Source organism: Ursus americanus, chromosome 23 (genome assembly GCF_024610735.1).
Source record: "Ursus americanus isolate L20-20 chromosome 23, mUrsAme1.1.p, whole genome shotgun sequence".
Classification (NCBI taxonomy): domain Eukaryota; kingdom Metazoa; phylum Chordata; class Mammalia; order Carnivora; family Ursidae; genus Ursus; species Ursus americanus.
The window spans coordinates 23,956,070-23,968,588 of NC_142149.1; the positions used below are offsets into that span (position 1 = coordinate 23,956,070).

General features: G+C 49.9%; 1 long non-coding RNA gene across 1 annotated transcript; it reads right to left on the reverse strand.

The window, feature by feature from the left end:
• Positions 1-2,563: 2,563 nt before the first annotated feature.
• Positions 2,564-9,372, reverse strand: LOC148107962 (uncharacterized). Its single transcript, XR_015721394.1, has 3 exons — positions 9,249-9,372; positions 2,976-3,148; positions 2,564-2,884 (listed from the first exon to the last, which is right to left on the reverse strand). It is a non-coding gene; the product is annotated as an uncharacterized LOC148107962 (long non-coding RNA).
• Between the last annotated feature and the right edge of the window lie 3,147 nt (positions 9,373-12,519).

Consider the following 12,519-nt stretch of genomic DNA (forward strand, 5'->3'; position numbering starts at 1 on the left):
TTTCTGCAGGGAGGTTATGTCCCTTATCTCATGAGATCTTCCAACAACCCTGTGAGGCAGGCAGGACAGGTATTATTCCCAATGAAGGAAATTTGGGCCAAGGAATGTTTAATGGCCCAGTCGATCATTCAACCCAGAAAACAATGGAGGGTTTGACTCTGAAAGGCTGCTACTTATTCCTGTGGGTAAAAACAGGTAGCCTTGGCATGTGATTGGGAATAATTTTAATATTCACTTTTACATCTGCATCTCCTTTCTTTCATGTGTTTTCCCCCTTTTCTTCTCTCCAGGATCCTAGCACTTGCCCCTGTGTGTCTGAAGCCTTGGGGACCAGTACTTTGGAAGGACTTGAGCCGCAGGGCTAGCAAGAAGATCCCAGTTGCTCTGCTTTCTCTTAACTCTTCCCTTTCATGTATTTACCCTCCTTCTGTGGGTAGTGACTCACAGAAGTGACCAATGTCCCCTCTCGACATGTCAAAAGAGGAGGACATCTGCTCTTAGCCAGACTGCTAAGCCCAGGCCCCTCTTCTTCGACTGCTGGCATTACAGCTGAAACTCAATGCAAGCACCATTTAGCACCCACATCTGGTCTTACTGGAAGATCGGGCTTCTGTCATCCTTGTTTCCTGGCCTTGGATAGTTCTTCACTAACTTCTTCATTAAGGGAGTGGACAAAACCCAGTAGAAGCCATTTTCTTTCTTTCTTTCTTTTTTTTTTTTTTAAAGATTTTATTTATTTATTCAACAGAGATAGAGACAGCCAGTGAGAGAGGGAACACAAGCAGGGGGAGTGGGAGAGGAAGAAGCAGGCTCACAGGGAGGAGCCTGATGTGGGGCTCGATCCCATAACGCGGGGATCATGCCCTGAGCTGAAGGCAGACGCTCAACCGCTGTGCCACCCAGGCGCCCCCATTTTCTTAAAACGATTTTATTTATTTGTTTGACAGAGAGAGAGAGAGGGACAGAGCATGAGCCAGGGGGAGTGGCAGAGAGAGAGGGAGAAGCAGACTCCTCATTGAGCAAGGAGCCTAGCACGGGGCTCAATCCAGGAACCTCGTGATCATGACCTGAGCCAAAGGCAGCCACTTAACTGACTGAGCCATCCAGGCGCCCCATAGAAGCCATTAAAAAAAAAAAAAAGGTTTAGTATACACACACACACACACACACACACACACACACACACACACAGAGGAATATTACTCAGCCATCAAAAAGATTGAGATCTTGCCATTTATAACAACAAGGAAGGACCTAGAGGGTATTATGCTAAGTGAACAAAGTCAGAGAAAGACAAATACCATACGATATCAGTTAGAACAAATGAATAAACACACAAACAAAAAAACAGAATCGGACCTACAAATGCAGAGAACAAACTGATGGTTGCCAGAGGGGAAAAAACGTGGGGATGGACACAATGGGGAGAGGGAAGCGGGAGGTACAGGCTCCCAGTGATGGAATGAGTAAGTCACAGGACTAAAAGGCACAGCAGAGGGAATCTAGTCAATGATGTTGTGATAGGATTGTATGGTGACAGGTGACAGCTACACTCATGGTGAGCGCAGCATAAGGTAGAGAGAGGCTGAATGGCCATGTTGTACACCGAAACTAATGTAACATTGTTTGTCAACTACACTCAAACAATAAATAAATAGTTTTAGTATAAAAAGGTCTGCACACTTTGACAGTTCTGAAAACCTTCAAAGACTTCACTTAAACAGCAGCAGACATATCTGGTTCTTGAACAGCCTCATGCGAGCTCCCAGTTCACTGCATTTCCTCACTCCCCAAGCTTCCAGGAATGTACCCGCAGTTACTGATAGTTCTTACCACCTCTACTTAAATAGGGGCGGTGGCTGTGGCTCCCTGTCCCCTCATTAATATAACCTGGTCCCAGCACAGCAGACTTGGGGCCGGGGCCCTGGTCATGGGCTCAGGTTTTCACTTGTGGTGCTGCAACCTTTGCTCAATCCCTTTACCTTTGAGACTTTGTAAAAAGACTGGGATTATCCGGTTCTTAGAGTCTTCCAGATCTGATACCTAGGATTCTATTCTAGAAAGTTGACATGGTTTACTAATATCTTACAATGCCATTCCTTTGCTAAGAATCACTACCCAGTTCCTGTCTACAGGAACCCTTCCTTCAAGAAGCTGCCCCCTTTACAGAATGGGTAAAGCTGGCCTGGACTCTCCTGTTTTATTCACTTTTTCTCTAAGTGACGGTGTTCAGAGGTCTTTCAGAAAGCTGGACTGTTGGCTTTTCTGCCATAGGGCTGGCACGCATATGTGCCCTCATGCAGTGTGTATGTATGTTTATGTCCAATCTTAAAGGGATGTGGGCCAAGGGCACTTGCACTCTGTGGCCCCTCACCTCCCACCACACCTGTTCCAGTGTCCCTCGGAGCAAAGCTGGGTTTCAGCTGCAACATGGCCTGGGGCCATCATTGGGCTCACAGCCCCCTGCAGCTATGGTCTCTGTACATCAGAATGCATTTTATAATTATTTTTTAAATATATAGATATTTATAAGATTTTATTTATTTATTTGTTTGTCAGAGAGAGAGAGAGAGCACACACAAGCAGGGGGAGCGGCAGGCAGAGGGAGAAGCAGATCAATCCCGATGTGAGGATCGATCCCAGGACCCCGGGATCATGACCAGAGCCAAAGGCAGACACCCAACCAACTGAGCCACCCAGGCTCCCCTCCCCCCGCTGCCCCCTTTTTTTTTTTTTTTAAAACAACAAATAAGAACGCAGTCTGGCTTTTGTCCGGACTTTGTGACACTGTGCCGCAGCCCTTTGCTGGATACCATACAAAGCAAATTAAGCAGATGTGGTCTCTGCTCTCTGGAAGTTTGGACTTACATGGACTGCCACAATTCTGACAAACACAAAAGGACAAAGTGATTCACAGTCAATTCATATATGCCAATAAATAAATGAGTTAAATAGATAAGGAAAGCCATGTTTACCTGATCGACTAATTTTTTTTTTATCTATTAGTAGTGAGGGCCATGTGAATGAGGCTAAGGTCTTCAGCCAGTCCCGTCTCTGCCTCCTTGCTTTGCACACGGAAAAACACTAGTTGTCCTGCACGCTCGTTGGGCTCCTTGTCTTCAACATTGTGCCAACGTTCCCGGAACATCTACCAAGTGTCACACAAGGGCGGTTATCAAGAACCATCATTATGAAATCTCCTCTGTCCTTAAGAGACATCTTCAACCCTTTTCTTAAAGCAAACCGTTGCAATAGCTTCCATCCGCTCTGCCTCTACCATCTCTACGGACCGGAAAAGGACAGATCAACTCAGTGCCCATCCTATTGGTAGAGGGCCTGAGATCCATCTTTATCCATGCAAGACAGCCAGTTAGGACAGCACGGCGGTGGGTTGGGAATTTGAGGGACATTGGTACCATTCCAGAGAAGCGAGGCCCCTGCCCCACCTGCAACAGCTTAGCTTCCGTGTATCTAAGCAAAGGCAGAGAGGACCCTGGCGTTAGGGAATGTGGGCAGCTGAGGGCAGGAACCCCCGCAGAATACCCTCTGATCCCGAACTATAGCAGCCCAATACCGCCCCTGGGGCTTCTGCCTCAGGGTCTGTCTCCAGCAGAGTGATCTAAGTCAGTTGGGTCCCAATTGTGTTTGAGTCTTTAAAGAGGCTCGCAGATTCTTTTAGGCAGCATGCTTAATTGTTGTCTGTAATTGATGTGACATATGCCCCAGAGGCATGCACCGAGGGCCAATTGAAATGATGGTTTTTTTAAAAATTGAAATTAATTAATTAAAGAAGGCAGCTGTGCTGGGCTGTGAGTTAGTGCCAAACTCCGTAACCCTAAACCAGCTAACCCACCCAACCGGCCTCACCACCTGAGGAACAATCCCGAGGTTCTCAGGGAGGTGGGATGGGAGACCCTGGATGTAGTGCGGGAAGCGCGGGCTGCAAGGGGGAAGTTGAGGGGTGGGTGTAGGGGGTCAGGGCACCCTCTCCTAACTTTCATAACTCCCCAAAATTTTGGCTCTTGAGAACTGTTTGGGTGCCAAAAGAAGTGTGTTAGGGGGCTAGGGAACTGCAGGAAAGGGACAGCAAGGTCCAAGGAGGTATGTGAGATTATGGGGAGGGGCAGTCAAGGGGCAAGAGGGTGTTCGGGGCTGGGGTGGGATGGGAGCAGGAGCCGTTGGCAGCCCCGAAGCAAGATGGACCTGCTCAGGTGAGGACTAGGAAGACTGGGGGTGGAGAGGACCCTGTGGGCGGAGCTCAGAGGAGGTGGAGCCCGGGTGTGGGGGCGGGAACATGTCGCCTGGGGCCTCTGGCATTCAGAGGAGGTATTAATTAAACCCCTGACCTGAGGTGGTTAACAAAGCTGTGGCAGCTTTTCATTTGAGTTGAGTTAATAACAATAATAACAATAATAATAACAATTAACGATAATGAGACCTTATCTGCAGCAAGTTATTCCTAGAGCTTTGTAGGCATTAAGTCATTAATTCCCCTGGCCCCTCGGGCCACCTTTTTCTAGAAGTAATGGGAGTGCAAGAGGACACAGACAATCCTTGTGCCTTTCTGCTTGTTGCCATTGGCTAGGTGGGTTAGTTCATTTACAGAGGTAGAAACTCCAGGATTCTTGAGGGCTTCATAAACTGTTACAAGCTTTTGCATTTACTTAAAAATGATGTGTAAACGGGATGAGTACAGAAATGTAGAACTCGGTCACCACAAATACCTCAACAGCTGCGAAAACTCAAATCCCACGTGAGAGCACCAGGTTGAACAGTGTGCCACAGTGGAGAGTGACCTGGAGGTGACCAGGAAGTGACCTGGAAGTGACCAGTGACCATGTGCGAAGCCCTAACTAGTGGCAAGGCTGAGCCTCAGTTGCAAACAAGGTAAATCGGAGGACTTCAGGTGGCTCCCCTCCACGGACCAAGGAGGGAAATTTAGAGCGAAATCTCAAAGCCAGTGAAAAGAGGGAATTATTCTACATTGAGGGGGATCACGTGGGATGAAGCCTGGGAACCAAAGCCTTGAGAAAACCTGAGTGCCAACAATGACCAGCCTTGTAGATTTCCAGGGTTGTTTCATTTTATGTTTTACAGCACAGTGAGTACGACAAATTATATGCACTCAGTCCAAGGACAAGCTTTCATCTGCATCCCGTAGACCGTGAGTGTCATCATCCTTATCCTAGTCAAGATCAAAGACAATTAGAGCATGCATTGGGTAGGCCGTTTTTAAACAAAAAATCTCAATATGCTTAGACAAGTCATGCCGGTGGTCCTTAGGTCACAGCGGTAGGAAGGATGATTCTCCCCATTAATAAAGAAGGCACATGAGATCCAGAGCAGGAGCTGAGCTTGTCTGAACCTCAGAGTTGAGCAGCAGAAGACTCAGTCACGGTTTGTGACTGTGAAATAAGACGGACCAGACCTCACTCTCCTGACCCTTGCCATCTTTCCAGAACCATGGCCTTCCTTCCCTTGTCTGTGTCACTACAGAAAAAATCACCTGTAAGAGGGTACTAGAACTTTCAGAACTTTGTAGATTGCATCAAAGAATATGCAGTAAAGTGATACACGGTGAAGTTGGGAACAGAATGTTCTGGTGAATAAAAGAATCTGGTTAATAAAGTAGTGCTAAACATTTAGTACTAAATACTAAAATTATTCATTATTTATCTGAAATTCAGATGAACTGGTTGTCTTATATTTTATCTGGCAACCCTCCTTGTAGGTAAACTGCTACGAGATTCATATTCACTCTTCCAGGGTCTCTTAGAGTTCGAAGCAACAGGGAGGAGAGAGATACTTTGATAGCTTCAGGTTTATTGATTCTAGGAAATGGGGACAGAGAATACAGCCAGAGATATATTAAAGAATCAAGGGACCCAGAGCCAGGCGCCCACCAAGTCTGATAAGTACACTCATCATCATCATACCGGGTACGTGGATAAAAGATTCATGGATAAAAGGTCACCACGTCTTCAAACTAAATGGTTCTATCAGAGATCTCACAGCAGAAAGCTTAAAACAAACCATCACCTACTCTTTAATATTATTCAACATCCAGACAGAATCCCACCATAAAACGGGAACAGATCGGGGCAGCCTCTGTTCCTTGTTTCTTTATGCCAGCAGAGAGGAGGAAGGCGAACGCTCCACAGAGCAATGTGACATCCGGAGTAGCTGCCTGTTTCCTCTGGGCCGGAGAATCCCCTGGTGCTCGGATACCCCCTTCCCTATCATGCTGACGGTCCTGGGGGGGGAAATGGGCCTCCTAGGGAGATAGGTTTTGCTCTTCAGGACATGGACTGTGAATGGCCTTTTCCTGATCTGGTCGCTATTAGCACTTACTGAGCACCAAGGTGTTCCCAATTCATTGAGTGCTTTCCGCCGTCCTGTTTCACTTCCATTGTTACCCTTCCAACCGCCCTTTGGGGTAGGCAGTTCCATTTTACAGATGAGAAGACCAAGGCAGAGAGAAGTGAAGTAGGAAATGACCCAAGGTCACAGAACTCTTTCATGGCGGCCTCAGGATTGAAGCCAGGTTTAGACCCCTAAGCCTTCTGTTTCAACCATGACGCCACACACCGCCTAGCACCCTAATTCAGTCACGCCAGCCTTCCGCTCAGAATCCTTCAGTGGTCTCTGTGGTAGGCAGAACCGTGGCCCCCTAAAGATGTCCATGGGGCCACATCCTAATTCGTGGCACCTGTGAATATGTTACCGCATTTGGCAAAAGGGACTTTGCAGTTGGGATTAAGGTAAGGATCCTGGGATGCAGACTTTATTCTGGGTTATCTGGTGGGTCCCGTGTAATCAGAAAGGTCCTTAGAAGAGACAGAAGCCTTAGAGGCAGAGAGGGAGCTGTGCCATGGGAGCAAGGGTCAGGATGCTGTGAGTGCTAGCTCTGAAGATGGGAGAGGAACAGGAGCCAAGGAGTGTGGACAGCCTCGAGCAATGAGTAGGGAAAGAACTGATCTCCCCTAGAGCTTCCAGAAGGAACACAAGCTGTGGACACCTTGACTTCGGCCCAGCAAAACTTCCGACCTCCGAACTGTAGGGTAATAAATCTGTGTAGTTTGAAGCCACTGCGTTGGTGGCAATGTGTTAGAGCTGAGGAGAAAACGAGTACAGCGCCCCATTACTTACAGGGAAATTGGAACTGTTCTGCAGGGCATTCAGGTGCTTTGGGTTATCTGCCCCTAGCCCTACCCCCTTCCCCACTGTCTGCCACGCTTTCCGTACTGAACTTCTCAAGAGGCCGTGGCCTCTCTTACTGCCGTGCCATTTGCATGTGCTGTTTCTTCCACCTGGAACACCGGCTCCTCACTTGTTTGTCTGGCAAAGTTCTCATCCTTTCCGTCTCGGCTCAAACAATACATCCTCTGTGAAGCCTTTCCTGGGGCTCCTTTCCTGCATTTCATATGCACGCCCATTAAAGGACCTGTTCCCTTCCTGGACTATAAGCTATTTGAGGGCATGGGATGGCTCTTCCCGCCTTTGATCTCCCTTTGCACCTGGCACGGTTCCTGGCACGTGAAATAAAGGTCCCCAAAGACTAGAGCTCTTATCCGGACTTGTGCCCTGGATGTGATGCAGCCCCTCCAGATGCATCTCTCCTTCCAAAACAAGCATTGGGAGAGCCTCTCCTCTCCTCCCCCTTCCCCTCCCCTCCTCTCCCCTTTCCTAGTGAGAGATGAAGACAAAGGAAATCAGGTGTGGCAGTGTTTCAAATTCAAAAAAGAAAAAGGCACAGATCAAAGTTTTGTAATAGCCCCACTGCATCCACAATATACAATGCTTCTTCTCCGGGTCTCAGTTTCTTCAGCTGGGAAATGGGTCTAGAGATAAGCTGCATGGAAACAGGAGCTGTGGTAGTTTCAAACTCCATTGCATCCTGCCCCCCCCCCATGCCTAGCACTGCTCTTTACTCTCAAGTGAATTCCCCGGTGTTGGGGAGCTGAAGACCTTGGGGAAGACTTTCCCACATTCTTCAGATTCATGGTTTCTAAGGGGCATGCTGATGTTAGGTATCGTCTTGAGCTAAGGTTTCCCCACAGTCACTGCATTCATGGAACTGAGTTCCAGAATACTGAGTCAGATGTGTCTTCTGAGCCTCCAAACTCACCTGAGGGCTCTCCCATGGACACATCAGACACAGAGTTTCTTTCCAGTAGGAATTCTCTGATGTTGTATAAGATGGTTACTCCACCCAAATAAAGACTTACTCACATTTATTACACTTATGAATTTTTCCCCCTGTATGAATTCTCTGATGTTTAATGAGAAGTGAAAGGTAAATGGAGGTCTCAGTAAAGGCCTATTACGTACCCAGCCCTGTGCTCAGCGTTCGGAAGGAGTCCAAAACCTACAGAAGGGCCTCTGCCCTCTAGAAGTTTGCAACCTGGTTGAGGAGACAAGATTTGTGTGCATGAAACAGTGGGGGAGCACGAGATGCTGTGTAAACACACCAAGCTGCATAGTTTAAGGGAATTAAATGAGAATTCAGAGGAAGGAGCATTCCACCAGAGATTAGGGAAAGGTGGCTAGGCTTTAGCTTGACCTGAAAGGATGGTAGGGCTGAGGCTGGAGGACAGAAGAGGAAGGTGTTTGGGATGTGCCCCTAGGGGGATGAAGATATCCTTCTGTAGGAACTCACTGGTTTGGTTCTGGAGGAGAGAGGGAGAGAGCGAGGGAGGGAGGGAGGAAGGGAGGAGGAGGAAGGGGAGAAAAAGGGAAAAAGGAAAGGAAAGGAGAAGAGAAGAGAGGAGGGGAGGAGAGGGGAGGGGAAGGGGAGGGTAAAGAGAGGGAAGAGGAAGGGGGGAGGAGAGGGAAGGCGAGGGGAGGGGAGGAATGGAAAAGAAAAGAAAAGAAAGGGAAGGAAGGAAACTCTTTCCAATATAGTGAGTTGCTCCTCCATTTCAGAAACTCCCATAGACTTAGGGCGGCAGCCTTTGAACATTTTATTTCTCTAATGCCGGTTCTTGTTTTTTTGAGTTCCAACCACTTTCGCTTTTACCAGGCACACCGAAGAAGGAACCCTCTAGCACTGCAATTCATACGCACAGCCCCATCCCCCACCCACACCCCCGCCCCCTTGCATTCCTCGGGCCCATTTCAGTTCCTTGACCATGCACGTCACCCTACCCCGGGTGACAGAGGTGCCAAGTGGGGAGAGAAGGGCACCCTCCAGAGCGCCCCAGGCAAGCACCCCTCCCCGGCCCCCGTACCCTTGAAAACAACTTCACCTGGGATGCTGACACTTGGCGAGAGGGAGAGTCCTTGGATCCAAAGGCCTTTTACTTATGTCGGTTTTATAGAGGATTTTTGGGAGCAATGGGAGTAGGGAGCATTTTAGGACTTGTCCTTGTTTTCTCCATTCCGCAGAGGGCGGCCCGCGAGCAAGGGGGTGGGATTTGCAGCGTCTGTCTCGTCTGGGTTAGACAGTTGGAAGACGGTTCTCCCAATTATAGTGGTTAAACACTGACTCAACAGCCAACAGCCCCATGAGGTGGCAGAGCCTTCATTCATGGACAAGTTTCAAAATGAGACGCGATGGCACCACCTGTCATGGGCAGTGCCGTCAGAGACCAGAGGGGAGTGGATTTCACAGGCAACAAGGTGGCTTTCTGGAGGGATCTGACAGTTCCTAGCACGGCGGTGGCGACATTGTGAAGTGCCACCCCACTCCCCCTGCTCAATGGGTTTGTTTGTACGGGGAATTCTTAGACTCTTAGTTCCGTCCCTGCTTCCTGCATCACTTCCCTAGGAGATGGAATTCGAAATCGGGAAGGGAGGGACCTCACCTCTGGGGGGGGGGGCACGGACAGAATGGGGGCTGGTGCCTTTGGGTCTTACCATGTGGACATCCTGTGGGAATATTCTCCCCTCGTCTTCAGCAAGATACACCCCGCCCTGTGGAGAATCCAAGCAGGAAGTCAAAGAGATCTAGGAGGCCACAGTGGAAGGACAGCCCAGACTCTCGGGCCCCCGGTGGCCACCCAGTCTGACCACACACCACATTCTACTTTCATCATTGGTGTCTGTCCTCCCTGCGAGTTCACTGGCCCCTCCAGGGCAGGAGGCATGTCTGTCCTAGTCACCATCGGAGCCGGCTCGGTACCTGTCACAGTGCCTGCTACACAGCCACCGCTCAGTAAATGTTTGCCCAATAAATCAACTCTAAACTTGGAAGGGATCCCCTTAAAGAGCTCCTCGCACTTGTGCAGAAGTAGAGTGACATGGCAAATGCTGGTGTGCTGGGGATGGGAAGGGACGCCGTTGGGGAATAATAATCGTACGAGTTAGAAACACGTGGGCGGCCCTTGGAAAATAGCCCAAAAGTTCAAATTGTATCTGCAAAGCATCAGGGGAATGAGTGTGTGTTCTTCCGGTCACCCCCAGGAGCCGGCAAGTGGGTAGAGGCTTACCAGGCTGCATTTGGTCTGGAAGAGGGGAGGGCCACCAAAGAGCAGTGCCTCTTGGAGTAGTCTGGTCACTGGGGCGAGCTCAAGATGTGACTTTTGTGGCTCGAGGCGGAATGGTTCAGCCAGGTGGGCGTCAGGGTGAGCGCTGCTCCCGTGTGAACTCGGGGAGGTGGCGTTTGGAGCAGAAGCAGAGGCCAGTGCCATCATGGCCAAGAATGGCCAAGGAGGAAGAAGACGCCTTGGGATTCTGGTGTTGTATTATGTGGAGTGGGGGTGAAGCCCAAAGGGAAGATTTATCTTTCTCCAGAGAGAGCTTCCTGAGGACAGAGGCCATGTCTTTCTCTCTCTTTTTTTTTTTTAAGTTTATTTGTTTATTAATCTCTGCACCCAACTTGGGGCTCCAGCTCAGAACTCTGAGATCAAGAGTTGCACTCTCTTCCAAATGAGCCAGCCAGGTGCTCCAGACAGAGGTCACATCTTATGTATCTACACCCGCAGCTCAAAGAGAGTGCCTTGCACATAGTAGGTGCTAAATAAACACTTGATAAAGGAATGCTCGGCCGGTTGACCGACTCTGGGAGGCATTGAGGATCTGAGAGCTCTCCACAAGCTCTCCACAAGCCCCTAGAGTTCTGTGGACTGCCTTCTCTGCTCCAGAATTCCTCGGTCTCTTCTTCTGTGTCATCCCACCTCTGTTTAAAGCCAGAAGATGTTCCCAAAGATTGCTGGTCTCTAGGTGGACGGCAGATAGTAGAGAGGGTGACTCTAGCCCCAATAGGCTGGGTCTCAGCCTGCAGCTTTGCGGGTCACACCCTCCCTTCTCCTGGGGGTCCCACGGCTAGACTGGGTCCATGCATGTTGTGGGGTCCCGCTCAGTCCCCCACCCAGGCATCAGGTCATCGATCACATTTTCTTGCAGTCTTTCTCCCTTTGATCTCATCTTGGCAAGTAGCGGCATGTCACCACGGGAGCCTCATGTTAAAAAATGCAAACACACAGACACACAGACACACACACACCACTTTCCTTGTCTCTGAGCCATTGTCTGTCCCTCTGCCTCTAGGCCTGACCCATCTTTACAAGACTCTTCCTCTCCCGGGATGCTGAATGTGGCCTCTGATGCGAGAGAGCCGGGCATTTTGCATGTCCGCAGTGCTGGCCTCCCTTAGGGGACTGCAGAAGATCCACCCATATGGCAGAACCTTCCAGCAAGACGTGAAACCAAGAGCCTGACCTCATGATGCCCGCAGCGTCTGGCAAGGAGGGCACCAGCTCTGCTCTCCTGGCCACCGTCCAGTTCCCTCTTCTAGAATCCACACCTTCCCTGGCTCCCCTCCAGGCTGACAAGATCTGCCCCAGTTGGGGAAGGATAAGCATGGCCTAGTGAGTAGCGGATGGGAGGGGAGAGAGGGGTCTCTCTTCTAAGACCTGGGTCACATCAGTCCCCAGCTCTGTGCCTCAGTTTCTCCCTTGAGAAATTCTGCCCATGCTTCTAGGGTTAGAAAGCTGCTCAGCACTAAAAAGTTCCCCGAGCTCACGGGGGAAGAAAGCTACAGTCTTGTTGTGTTCCCTTGCAGCCAGGAGCCGCCCGCCCCGCCCCACCCTAGAAGGCCTTGCTAGTCAGGGAGGCAGGGCCAGCAAGGCAGGGTCCTGCAGGATGAAAGCTCGGAGAAGCCCGAGCAGGAATAATAACCATGATAATCACCAGCTGCGGCGTCTTAACCATCCAGGAATGCAAGGCCCCACGCCCTGTGCGCCTCACACCCCAGGACACTCGAAGGGCTCCTCTCCCTTCGTTTTATTGCAGTGATCCCACACTCTGCCATTCCCAGCCCAACCCATTTGGGTTCCCAAGGAGTGCAGTCCAGCCACTGGTTCATCCACCACCCAGGTTCCATGGGAAGATTCGGCTCAACACGACCCAAGCCAGCAGCAGGACAGAACGCCCAGCTGCTTGGAAACTCGGGCTCCGGGCTTTCCCAGAGAAGTTGCCTGCCCGCACCTGGCCTGGAGCACTTTCCCACAGACGCGTCCGTGTCTGGCCACCGTGAGGGCCAGGAACGTTGCCTGTGTCAATACAACTCTGAATTCA